Here is a 14,329-nt window from a genome sequence, read left to right on the forward strand (position 1 = left end):
CCACACACGCCAGCTGGGTGACCTTGGGCTAGTCACAGCTTCTCGGAGCTCTCTCAGCCCCACCTACCTCACAGGGTGTTTGTTGTGAGGGGGGAAGGGCAAGGAGATTGCCAACCCCTTTGAGTCTCCTGCAGGAGAGAAAAGGGGGATATAAATCCAAACTCTTCTTCTTCTTCTTCTTCTTTTCCTCCTCCTCCTCCTCCTCCTCCTCCTCCTCCTCCCTCAACATCCTCTTCTATTCCCTCTATTGATCACATCTCTTTACATGCTAGGCTTCCTTGAAACTAACGTGTGGTGTTTGCAACTTGCATGTATATTTTTATTATTTTTAATCCTTAATAAATTGTAAACCTCAGTCCTGGTTTGTATGGAGATTTCTAAGGGGAGTGCATAAGGTTTGAAGACCTTATGGAGAAATTGGAAGACCTTTGAATTGCACAGTAACTTTGTGCTTCCATGAAGATCTCTGGATGGATTTAAAGACCTTCTTTTTGTGAAATGTCTTCCCGTTAATAAGAAATGGTAGGCCGTTGGCTTTTTCATCCCATGCCTTTCTTGGTGAGCCTGATAATTCTAAATCTCATTTTTAGGTTTCTGACAAAAATTCACCAACACTGGACAAAAGCATTTGTGAACAAGTGTGCTCACGATCTTCACCTAGTAAGTCTTCTCCTGATGCAAAGTTTATTTTGCAAATGCAGTAAGACTTACATCATCAAAAAAAATCTATTTTTCCACTTCCTAGTCCACCAGTGCTTCCGAGAGACAAAGCAGATTTATTGACTACTAATTAGTTCAGCAACCGGTACTGATTCAACCTCCGATATCAATGTTGTGCTGAGGTGTACACTTACAGCATGGAGCCTGATCTGATTCTGTGGAAGCTGTAAAAATCATTCTCAGGGCAACATGACCAGATGAAGCAAACAATCAAAATCAACCGATCTATCAACATACAGTGTGTGATTGGTTATTTCATTTTTATTAGGCACTTAAATGATGTCATGCTACAGCTTGCCAGGAAATCCAAGGGGAAAAAGAAATGAATCAGAAAAACAAAATGACTCAATTAACTATATCTACAGTCCTATGCATGCTAAAGTCTAATCTAGATGATGTAGTCATCATCAGGGGACTTTTTTTTTCATGTGATGTGCATTTGGTATATTGAGTTGGCAGGGTGCCACATCCAAAATTTGCCTCCGGAATTCCATGATGATTTCATGTGGTCTTTTTAGCCCACGTCAATCAAAAAGTTTGCATCATGCTCCCAGGAATTAGACCTTTAGAAGCTGTTGGCCATATTTTGTTTCCAAAGCAGTTGGAAGAATGGAGTCTATCTAACCTATGTGCAATTTTCCTTCAAAACAATGGCTTCTACAACTTCCTTTAGATCAGTGATGGCGAACCTATGGCACGGGTGCCAGAGGTGGCACTCAGAGCCCTCTCTGTGGGCATGCACAAACAGAGTTCATCATGTGGGGGGGAAATCGCTCCCCCCCCCCACATATCTAGGCTGGCCTGGGCCGCTGGGCTCGATTATTAGCATTAAACCTAAGACCTAGTTTTGGGGAAGCAGTGTAGGTAACCCTGTTAAGCGCTGTTAAACCCCACTGATTTTCATGCAAAGAACTAAAGCGTGATCCTTTACCTGGGAGTAAGTTTGCTGGCTATGTGGCTTACTTCTGAGTAAACCCTCCTAGGATCGTGATTCACCCATTCGAAGAGTTGCATGGTTGCTTCAAAGCAAAGCCAACAACTACCACCAAGCTTACTCCCGAGTAATGCACGCCTCAGAGCCAACCATTTTTTCTAAACTGAAACCTCAATATTCAGGTTAAATTGCCGTGTTGGCACTTTGCGATAAATAAGTGGGTTTTGGGTTGCAGTTTGGGCACTCTGTCTCAAAAAGGTTCGCCATCACTGCTTTAGATAGTTGTCAGTGACTCGTGGGAGGTGACTTGCAGTGTTACAAGAAAAGAAAGGGAACATGAAAACACATTGCAATGATTTTTTTAAAAAAAAATCCTTCACACCATGCAGAACATGTCAGGAACTCATTGCAAGGACTCTTGACAGACATCATGTCAACAGCATCAATGTGGCAAGCCTCATTGGTTTCCATCTTACTGAAACCAATGAAATTTAACTTTCATGTGATCCTTTGGAGGATTGCACTCTATAAGTCCAAAGATAATTCAGAGACTTCAAAAATGAGAATGTAATTGAATTTCCAAAGAACAACACAAGTAGGTCCATATACCCAGAGGGATTTCAGACTTGTTCTCTGAAAATAATTATACCATTCACTCTTAGCCTATTTGCTCTCAAGATGGCAACTTGTGTTTTTTCAAACGGCTCTTTCCCCTGTCTCCTGGCCATGCTGCTTTTGAAACTGACAGGACTTTTTATGTCTACTGTTTTACAGGGGAAAAAAAGATTAATCAATTAACATTCATTACAATCAAAGATCAGTCAACATCAGTTTAACAGCACAATTTACATATAAGTATAAAATTTATATACAGAAATTAAAATTAATAACCTTACTGTGCTGTAATAATTATACATATAAGTTATTTAAAAAATCTTGGAATACCTTCTTTCTTATGGACAAGAAGCCAGCAAGGTGTAGTGGTTAGGAGTTGTCATGCCCCCACAGAGGCTTTTGTTATTTCCCCTTTAAGCTTCAGTTTCCCCATAGTTAGCATGGGTTTAGTTCATTGTAGTCTTCTAAGGGAGGGAATTTTAGTTAGCCCCTGTCCCTTTAAGACATTTCCCAAGAGGCAGTCTTCCTTCTTTACCCAGCAATTCCCTGTTTTAGCTCTAGCCAGTCAGAGCGAGGTGCCAAGAGTAGCTGGAGACTGTAATATTTGTGACATATATGGTGGTCCATAGTAGTCTATGGTGCTATATACAGCACAAGTTAAGGTTAACAGCAATTAGAATCAAAGACTGAAAGAACTACAAGGAAGCAAGACACTGTGGACTTTCTTGAAAGCAGCCAAGAGAAGACACAGTCTACAGCTTCAAATCTGTTCAAGACAAGCAAGTACTTTGATTTAGACAGACCCAAGGGAGGAGTTAGGGTCTTAATTCTCCTAAGTAATAAACCTATTGTTTCAACTGTTGAACCTGGCTTGTGACTCCCCCACTCTATCCTAGCCAACTACAGCGCGCCAAAAACAGATTCACTTGGGGGGCAGAACAAGAGTGGTGCACCGTAATTTGGAGAACTGTGTTCAATTCCCCACTCCACCACAAGAGCGGCAGACTCTACTCTGATGAACCAGATTTATTTCCCTACTCCCCCAAATAAAGCCTGGGTGACCTTGGGCCAGTCACAGCTCTCTCAGAACTCTCTCAGGCCCACCTACTTCACAAGGTGTTTGTTGTGGGGAAGGGAAGGGAAGGAGTTAATAAGTCCCTTTGAGACTCCTTATGGTTGAGAAGAGGGGGGCATAAATCCAAACCCCTCAAGGTCTCAGCCCAGAATTTGACCATTCTACAGGTGGTCTCATTAGAGTGATCTGTAAGAAGGAGAAAAATATATATTTTTAAATGCTACATGTGCATAATGACTTGCATGCACTTAAAACAGCTATTTGGATCTTAGCCATAATCAGAGGGAAAATAATCTCTATGCTTGGAATACATCAGGTAGCAGAAACTTCAGATCCTTCTACAAATAGTTTTGTTTTAGTGTCTCTGAACATGGTTTAGTGATAGAGCAACTGCAGATGGTCTTATTGTTATCTGAAGCCTAAAGAGGTTATGATTCCTTCACTTGTCCAAGTATAAAGTGCCGTCAAGTCACAGCTGACTTAAGGTGATCCCGTAGGGCTCTCAAGGGAAGAAACATTCAGAGGTGGATTGCCATTCGTCTGCCTTCATGTGGGCTAGGAGAATTCTGACAGAACTGTGACTGGCATAAGGTCACCCAGCAGGCTTCATGTGAAGGACTGAGGAATCGAACCTGGTTCTCCAGACTGAAGCTCACCATTTTTAACCACTACACCATGCTGGCTCTCTTTCCTTCACTTAGCTCAACAGTATAGCATGGCAATAAGAATAAGAATGAGGTTTGCACCCACCAAAAAGTCTGGTACAAAAAAGGACACTGTACTGCAAAAAGCCCCAAAGAAGAATCCCCATAAACTCAACATCATTCTTGCTCCCTGCCCGCCCATGCCTCTTCTATGTGTAGTGGCAGCCAGCCTCGGTAAAGTGTGGTAAGCAAATGTAGCCTGCTGCCTTGAAAAAGCTGTGAGATGTAAGACTTCAAAATGAGCTGCATAAGCATTCAGATATAGCTGTTTTTACGGCACAACTTTAGAGCTCCGAGACATTTCACCAATCATTTCGAAATAAGCGTGGAGTCACTCACAGTTCTTTTATCCAATTAAGGTTGAGGAACTTTTGCTCTGTTGCATCAAAAGGACTACCCAGCTGACCTGATAACAATCAGCAGAGATTCCACTTGATCCGTCCTCTCTCTCTCTCTCTCTCTCTCTCTCTCTCTCTCTCTCTCTCTCTCTCTCTCTGCCCTTCTGCACTGAGACCTAAGCCACTAAAATCATTTCTGTTCAGCTGAGCATTTTGCCACAGATGATATATTTTTATGTCCTGACCTGGATAGCCCAAGATAGCCTGATCTCATCAGATCCCAGAAGCTAAGCAGGGTCAGCCCTTGCTACTGTTTGGAGGGAATACCACCAAGGAATAAAAGGATCATGTTGCAGAGGTAGGCAATAACAAGGCACCACTGAATATCTCTTGCCTAGAAAACCTACAAGGTCCTTATAAGTCAGTTGTGACTTGATAGCACTTTCTACCACCAATACATTTGATGCTTTTCTTTTATGTGATGGCGTATGAAAACACTGGTATCCAACCAGATTACATCTCATCCTTGTTTCCATTCAGCTCTTACAGTCACTCAAGGAAGTTAATCAGATATCTCCAGAACGATTTTGTTTCACATATTCATTGTATCTCAAAGCACACTTTATCTTCCTCTTGATATTTAATGGATTCCAGAAAAAGAGGTTAGAGAGAGTAAGAAAATGGGCATAAAGACTGTGAAATTATGCAAACCTTCAGCAGAAAGTCCAACCACATCAAACAAGCACCTAGGAATGACATAATTGAGGGTAGGAAGCAAGTTGAACCTTGAGAATGTATAGCTCAGCTGATTGGACCAGGGTATTTATAACAACAATAAAGCCATGTTTGTTTACATTCTTAATAGCCCTTAATTAAAGGGCAGCTCTTGGGTACCCAACTGACTGCTTTGGCTCTTGACTTCTCCAAATCCAGTTGAAGCAACAGTGCAACACCTTCCTTCTCTAGTAGCTCTCCATGGTCCTGCAGAAGTCAGCCTTTCTCTGTGGTCTGATCTGGTACTGAAAAAATGCTACACATCAACTGAGTAGTTAGGTCCTGGTCAGCACCCAAAGGCTCAGTCCAGCTGGAGCAAAATACATTACAATGTTCAGATGCTAGAAAGCACTGGAGCCTTACCCAAATGTAGTTAGTGGGTTCCATTTCGTGATCTCCTGGCCATAGATTCACGTTTTAAAAAATCTGGGTCTTGCTATAGTCAGTGACTTTGCCTTGTGAGTGCCTGTTCCTTCTTCCACACTCCACCACTGCTGAGGATATGCTATATTGATCTGCTGTTTTGATGTTACTGCCAACAGCAACATGAAACAGTTTTTCAGCTTTTCCTCAAGACGTGACTCATAACGTAAAATATTTTTCATGTTCACAGAAATATTTCCCTTCTTTTTTAATATTCCCCATCACAACCTTTTTTTATGCCAAAACGTTTAGAGAAGCCAGTGGTGTCTGTCAGTGCATATGCTGCAAACCAACTTGGCAGTAGGTTGCCCAGTTTTCATTCTCTGAACCGTTTTCTCAATTCAACCCGCATATCATAGAGGCTGGTCTTTTTCTACAGGGAACTGGAACTATGCATATGACAATTGCAAGCATTTAAAAGTTGATTTCAATTATAACATCAAAAATGTCATCAAAAAAGCACAACAAAGAATGTTCTTTCTGCGCCAACTCAGGAAGCTCAAACTGCCCAAGGAGCTGCTGATACAGTTCTACAGAGGAATCATTGAGTCTGTCATCTGCACCTCTATAACTGTGTGGTTTGGTTCTGCAACTCAACAAGATCGACACAGACTTCAGAGAATAATCAGAACTGCAGAAAAAACAATTGCTGCTAACCTGCCTTCCATTGAGGACCTGTATATTGCACGGGTCAAAAAAAGGGCTGTGAAAATATTTACTGACCCCTCGCATCCTGGACATAAACTGTTTCAACTCTTACCCTCTAAACGTCGCTACAGAGCACTGCACACCAAGACAACTAGACATAAGAACAGTTTTTTTCCCGAATGCCATCACTCTGCTAAACAAATAATTCCCTCGATAATGTCAAACTATTTATTATATATTTATTATATAATTACTGCACTACTTTTTTCATTATTCCTATTATCTATCTCCTCCCACTTATGACTGTATGACTATAGCCTGTGCTGACATTTCATTCATTTTATTTCATGATTTTACATTTTATGTTTTCATTACTATTGATTGTTTCCTGATGCTTACTAGACCTATATGACAATCATTAAGTGTTGTACCTTATGATTCTTGACAAATGTATTTTTCTTTTATGTACACTGAGAGCATATGCACCGGAGACAAATTCCTTGTGTGTCCAATCACACTTGGCCAATAAAGATTCTATTCTATTCTATTCTAATGTTGTAAACAAGAAGAAAAGAAGAAGAGTTTGGATTTATATCCCCCCCTTTCTCTCCTGCAGGAGACTCAAAGGGGCTGACAATCTCCTTGCCCTTTCCCCCCTCACAACAAACACCCTGTGAGGGAGATGGGGCTGAGAGAGCTCCGAGAAGCTGTGACTAGCCCAAGGTCACCCAGCTGGCGTGTGTGGGAGTGTACAGGCTAATCCGAATTCCCCAGATCAGCCTCCACAGCTCAGGCGGCAGAGCTGGGAATCAAACCCGGTTCCTCCAGATTAGATACACGAGCTCTTAACCTCCTGCGCCACTGCTGCATTACAAGATGTGTAATCGCAAAAGCAATGGTCACACTGTGCTTCATCTTATTGGGGTTGCTTAAAGGAATTCTTCAAGAACGGATCTTCACAAAATTTCCTGCAAGGAAAATAGAAATTGCAGTGGAATCTCAAAACCTCCATGACCAGCCGTCTGTCTCCAGGATGGCCAGACAAATAACTGCAGGACAGTCGCTGACCGTCCTTGGAAGGAGCAATCCTTGCCTGTTAACATCTAGTATTTGGAGGTGTAGTGTTTCCGAATAAGGAGTGTTCCTGCTGTCTGCAGACCTAAGTGGAGATCAAGGCAGAATTTCAACTTTCTCAGGGCTTTCAATGGATTTAGAAACATATAATTCTACTTAGGATTGAACTATTGATCATTTTATGGCTCCTCATCCGATTCCAGAAAGATGGCAAGTATTAGCCAGATACTGGAGAAAATGGTCCAAAAAATGAAGGTGATTTACAGTCCAATCCAGAAAGGGGTGCTGAATTCCCCTTTGAGCCGGCACACCCCTGCGCCAGTGTGACTGTCCGTTCCACTGGGCACACTGGGCAAATGCACTGGTGGAGCGGCAACTTACCCAGGCGGCTGGGGCATTAGGCAGCACTGTGGGGCCTGAAGCGGAAGCTTCCTTTGTCACCCAGGCCTGCTGGCACAAAACACTATGCCAGTGGGGCCAGGGTGTTCCAGGGGCAGGTTGGGGGAAGGGCTGACCTTAGTCGGCCTCCAGTATCTGTTTGGGTCCTGTGTGCTGGTGAAGCCGTCGGTGAAGATAAACCACAATTTTCGTGGTATATCTCTATTCTCCCTTATGGGGGAGTTCAGGGATGGGGGTGTTCTGTGTTCACTTTTATGACCTTCCCATGCCACGGGAAAGCCCTTTGGAGGGGGTGGGGTGCTGTCCCTGTCCACCTATCAGCTATGAATTGCGAAGTTAGATATTTATAGTGTCAAAGTACTTGGTTAACCCAGTGCACAAAGTGATATCCTCTGCTGACAGATAGCTCAATTGAAATATCACAAACATAGCCCAAAATTCCATAAAATGCAAACAGTACAATGACTATAATATTTTTTGCAACACAAAAATGTTCACAAGATTAAAAAAAACCCAGTCATTACAATAGTATATGGTGATAATATATAACACTGTCTTATACCAGGGCAAACCGTTGATTCTGTCTAGCCCGGTATTGTCTACTATGACTGGCAGAGATTTCCCAGATCTTTATTTAGAGAAAGTCTTTCCCAATCCATGAGAAAGATGGTTTAACAAGAAAGGATGCACCCCCTTCTAAGCAAAGCCCACCTTGCTTTGTAATGCGAATTTAATGTGTAATGGAACAAAAATGCCTCATCTTTATTAAATCTTACATGAACAGAATCAAACTTGCTGATAAAGTCTATCAAACTGATTTTTTTTCTTATTCAGAGTGAGGGTAATGTGAATCATAACCTCAGTTTTAATGGGTTTTGTGTGCTTTACCTGATGTCATTACATAGTCCAATCTGATTGGCTGAATGACGTTCCAACTCTCAGAACTGCCTTAAGCACCTTAAATGCTATCCTTCTGTGATAATCTAGTGCAGGGGTAGGGAACCTGCGGCTCTCCAGATGTTCAGGAACTACAATTCCCATCAGCCCCTACCAGCATGGCCAATTGGCCATGCTGACAGAGGCTGATGGGAATTGTAGTTCCTGAACATCTGGAGAGCCGCAGGTTCCCTACCCCTGATCTAGTGGGATCCATAAGTTAAGTAAGGGTATCATGAGTGGGAGGCCACCTCCTTCTTGGCAAGGACTCATGGTTAAGATATGTTGCCTATCATGGAAGTCTGGTGTTTGCATTGCTGGGGTTGTGTCTTCTCTGGTGCATTTTTACAGAGGATAGGAAAGTCTCCAGAGGCATCATTACTGGATGTCCACCTCTAGGACCAACTCCAGAAGGACCAACTCAAACAGCCCACCTGGACCTGGGAGCTGGAGTTTGGGAGACAATGATAGAAATAAGTCATACCTATCACTTTCATATTATCACTCACTACCAGCTTAAGATTATTTGAGAAAGAAGAAAGTGGGAGAAATACCACTAAATCAGGGAGATACAAACCAGCATACGATTGCAAAAAATGTGAGCAGGAGGGATGTTCCCCTGAAATCTTCCCTTCTGTGCCAAAAATGTTTGCTTGCAAATATTCAACCACCTCAGTATAAAGTAGTATTTATTACACAAGGCACAATGCAATCAATTTTTTGTAAATAATAAAGCACAAAAAAGAGTGCGATATTTACGGGGGGGGGCATAGATTTTTTACAAATTGTGAAATGTCTTCTTTGTAATATGCTTTTGTGAGGAAAGAAATGTCACTAATAGTGTGTACCCTACTTTTCTCAACATGCAGTAGATCTTACATGGACAATATGGCCAATATGGTAGGCACTCACGGAGACCCTATGAATCAATGTCCGATCATTAACAGATTTTTCAAGTCTTGCAACTGAGGCTATGACTGTGGCTTGCTTTATAGCATCAATTCATCTCATGTTAGGTCTTCCTGTTTTCCTGTTGCCTTCTAATAAATAAAATAAAATAAAAAATACCTTTCCTAGCATTACTGTGCTGATGACAATTATTGTCATGATGTGACCAAAGTATGACCAAAGCATGACAGTTTAGTCATTTTGGCTTCTCTGGACAGTTAGGCTTAATTTGATCTGGGACTCACTGGTTTCTATTTTTTAATCATTTTTTGGGGGGGTCCACAGTATCCAAAACACTCTCTTCTAACAAAGCCAATGCAATTTCATCAGCAAATCCAAGTCTTCCTGAATTAGTGGCGTACCTGCAGAAAATGGCACCTGAGGCAAGTACTGAAATTGCGCCATCCCAAAGTGTGCCCTTCCCCCAACATTGTACCCTCGAGGAGGGAGAAAGGGAAAGGGTGCCCACCTCAACCTTTTGTCAACCTCTCCAGCAGGCAGGTGGCAGGTGACATTCTTAAGTGGGGCCTGGAGCATCAGCACCAGGTATGTCATTGACTTGAATACAAAATCTCAAGTGAGCTTGATGTTGCCAGAATGCCTCCTAGCCTGTCTCAGGTATGGGACAAGCCTCCAGCCAGTCAGTTCGTTTGTCCGCCCTACCTGAATGCAATCACTTTTTGTTAGTTTCAGGGCAGCTCCTGACCCCACCTGAGTCAGACCCAGGGAATCCCTAGATGTTCATGCTGGGCTCATAAGAATCTTACAGTGATTTCTTTGATGCTGTTTTTGTGCTGGCTCCTATAACTATTGCTGCTCTGCCGGCCAAAACTTTGCAGTCTCATTCTCTCCACCGGCTCAGAGGCCGGCAACTCCACTTTTCTACCTCTAGTGCTCTGGGAAATATCTTTGCCGTTCAGCAGCATCCCTCCACTGCCTTATCTTCTTAGTTTTTTTTTCCCTTGGGACCTTTCGAAGATCTGCCTCAAGCCCTTATTGTCAACCTGTGGATCATTGAAACAGACAATGTGCTTCTCCCCTCTCAGCAGACTGAGGTCAGGTAAACTCGTTCTCTCTGTTCATTCCTTTTATCTTAAAAACTCTCTTCTCCTCTTCTTTAAGTCCTTTTCTCTCCCTCTCCTCTTTGTGGCTGTTCCCCGGCACAGAATTCTCATTCAGCCAGAGGCTTTGACACTTTTTCATTTTTTCTTGCTCTCCTGACTCTTCATACATATGTCCTCCTCGGCACAGCAATTTCATTGCTCTTAGGCTTGAGTGTTTTTTCCAATTCCTGAACCCCCAAATTTTCGTAAATCAACTCTAAATGTTGCTTTGAAAGGTTATTTCATAGTTACTGGTAGCTGCATACTATCCAGGTAACAATACCTAAACATCATGTTCTCCACCCGCTCCCTAGAAACTGTCAGTTTTTCAAACTAATCATGAGAAGAGGTTTCCTCTGACATGAAGTTTAATTCTTCCAAATTGGTTGGCATTCTGGGAGCATGCCCTGACCTCTGCCTAAATTAGAGAGTTCAAATGTGTCTAAGAATACATACGAAAGGGAGCATATGTGGTAACTGAAGAAAAAGTGGTTCCCTAAAAGTTATTCTACTATGTTTGTTTTTTTGTTTGTTTGTTTATTCGACTTCTATACCTCCCACCCATGGAGGGCTCTGGACAGTGTACAACAACTGATATAATCTAAGATAACAAGAAGAGCACATTCAATAAATACATACAATTCTAAATTTCACATTAAAACCATTTAAAACAGCGCACAAAACAGTGCGACCGGCAATCTAAAAGTCCCTCTGAGGAGGGAACGGAAAGGCCCAAGATGTAAAAGGCCGCAGATGATAAAAAGGGAAGGAGGGGGCGCCATCAACGGCCGGCTTCTCCAAAGGCCTGGTGGAACAGCTCGGTCTTACAGGCCCTGCGGAACTCTCCAAGGTCCTGCAGGGTCCGGACGTATAGGCTTTCCTTTGTAGCCTACTATGTAGGCTTTCCTTTAAATAAGGAAATATCTCCATTCCATCTCCTTTTATATTTTGACTGGTATTTGTGTGTGTGGGGGGGGAGGGGGGGATGGGACCCAGAAGCCTGTTGTCCAAATATTGAAAGTTGTAGGTTGGGGGAGGAGGGGTGGCCCTGATGGTGAAAGTAAAGTTGATTCTGCTATCCCAGGACTGACTTTAGGGGAAAAGAAAGGGAAGAGATGGGAATATATCTGCCTTTAATCTTTTTTTTTCTGTGCTACTGTACATGGGGAGTGGGGGGAGAGAGAGATAAAACTGATTCCCCAAATATGAAAATGAGGTGATTCTGCTAACCTGGTACCTACTTCAGCCAAACAAATGCTCACATATTTTCAGGACAGAATATCCAAGAAGCTAGTATTTACTCTTGCTTCTGAGATGAGTTTGGAGACTTGTACTGAGTATCCAGTAGGTGAGTGGTGTAGTTGTAAGAGTATTGGTCTAAGACTGGGGAGACCAAAGTTTAAACCTACACTTAGCCATGAAGCACAGTATGGGACCTTGGGCTAGTCACACACTCACCCTAAGTAATGAGGAAGCATTGGGGAAGAGGTATGTTCTTTTATACACAAAAGAAATATATTCATTGCCTCAGTGAAGGAGTCGGTGACATTTTTTCTTTCCTCTTACAAAGTCCTCTTTCTTTGACTGAGATTCTGACTGTTATGTGAAAAAGATATATAAAGTATTGTTGAAGGCTTTCATGGCCGGAATCACTTGGGTGCTGTGTGGTTTCCGGGCTGTATGGCCATGTTCTAGCAGCATTCTCTCCTGACGTTTCGCCTGCATCTGTGGCTGGCATCTTCAGAGGATCTGATGTTGGGAAAACAAGTGGAGTATATATACCTGTTGGAGTGTCCAGGGTGGGTGAAGAAACATTGTCTGTGAGTAACAAAGAAGACAACCAGGTCAATAGTTGAGGGCATCTGAATAGAAGTATACTTCTATTCAGATGCCCTCAAATACTTCTATTCAGATGCCCTCAACTATTGACCTGGTTGTCTTCTTTGTTACTCACAGACAATGTTTCTTCACCCACCCTGGACACTCCAACAGGTATATATACTCCATTTGCTTTCCCAACATCAGATCCTCTGAAGGTGCCAGCCATAGATGCAGGTGAAACGTCAGGAGAGAATGCTGCTAGAACACGGCCATACAGCCCGGAAACCACACAGCACCCCCCCCCCCAAAAAAAAGATATATACTTTTTAAAAAACATACTATTAATTGTTGATGGCATATGGCTTTTGGAAATAGACATAATTTATATTGAAGTAATTTAATATGGATGACTACATATGGGTTGGATTGGTTTCAGCCCTGACCCACCACCCAGGAAATTGAGAAGTCTAGGCCCAGAGTTACTCTAGCCTTGTTTTTTTGCTGCCAAGTGACAGCTGACTTATGGCAACCTCATAGGATTTTCAAGATGAGAGATGTTCAGAGATGGTTTGCCTGCTTCCACATCACAACCCCTGTACTCTTTGGAGAACTCCCATCTAAATATTTGCCAGGGTCAAGGGTGTGTGACTGGCCCACAATCAAGTGTCGATGGCAGAATGGGGTTTCAAACCTGAATTTTCCAGATCCCAGTCCAAAACCTTAACCACTACACCACCCTGGCTCTCTAATCTAAACTCACTGATTTCACTGGATTTAAGATGGAGTTACTCTGCATAGGATTACACCATTATCTGAGCTAGATTATTTAAATTTCCAGATGCTCCAGTCTAAGACCTTTCTAATACACTCTTCACATTATGTGGTTATGCACTTCTCTGTGATGCTGAAGACTCAAAAAGAGCTGCAGTGTGAGTGCATGCTGCATCATAAGGGCAGGACAAACCAAAATTCAAGTCCAGTGGTAAGATTTCCACAATGTATATTTCCATGAGTCAAAACTTCTTTTGACAGCTATGAAGGGAGAAGATTTGGGCAGAATCAATAACATACATACTTTCATAATTCTTCCTCTTCCAGCAGACCTTCCTGTGTCCAGTATTGTCGGGCATATTTTTGTCATTCAGAATAATATCCTTACAAATTGGGTTCCACAGTGCTTTGGGTTTTGTCTACAGGAGACCCAAATGATGCTGAGAACATGGACTAACTTTCTGGATTCATCTAGTCCAATATTTTGTTTCTAGTAGTGAACAGTCAGATGCCCGTGGAAGTTCACAGCATCTCATAAAGGTGATGATCATCCCCTCCTTGGTTTCCAGCATCAGACAACTGGAGAGGAGGGTCCATTGCTTAGTAGTAGAATATCTGCTTCACATGTAAAAGATTCACTGGTCCAATCCCCAGCCTCTGTAATTAAAAGGATCTGATTTGGTGTGCAAGTGAAGAGCTGCCAAGTTGCAGCTCGCATACAGCAACCCAGTAGGGTTTTCAAGGCAAGAGACATTCAGAGATGGTTTACCACTGCCTTCTGCATAACAACTATGGTATTCCTTCATTGTCTCCCATCCAAGTGCTAACCAGAGCCAATGCTACTTAGCTTCTGAAATCTGATGAGATCCGGCTAGCCTGAGCCATTCATGTCGTATGTAGGTGATGGAAAAGGTCTCTATCCTGGAAAGCTGCTGTCAGTGAGAATGTCCCAAATCTTGTAAAGGTGTATGAATTGAAACAGCAACATCATTCTGTAAATAACTGCCTGATTTTGAAACTTACCTGTTTTCTCTTTGTGACCATTT

The sequence above is a fragment of the Sphaerodactylus townsendi genome, linkage group LG04, assembly GCF_021028975.2.
Source record: "Sphaerodactylus townsendi isolate TG3544 linkage group LG04, MPM_Stown_v2.3, whole genome shotgun sequence".
In the NCBI taxonomy this organism is placed as follows: Eukaryota; Metazoa; Chordata; class Lepidosauria; order Squamata; family Sphaerodactylidae; genus Sphaerodactylus; species Sphaerodactylus townsendi.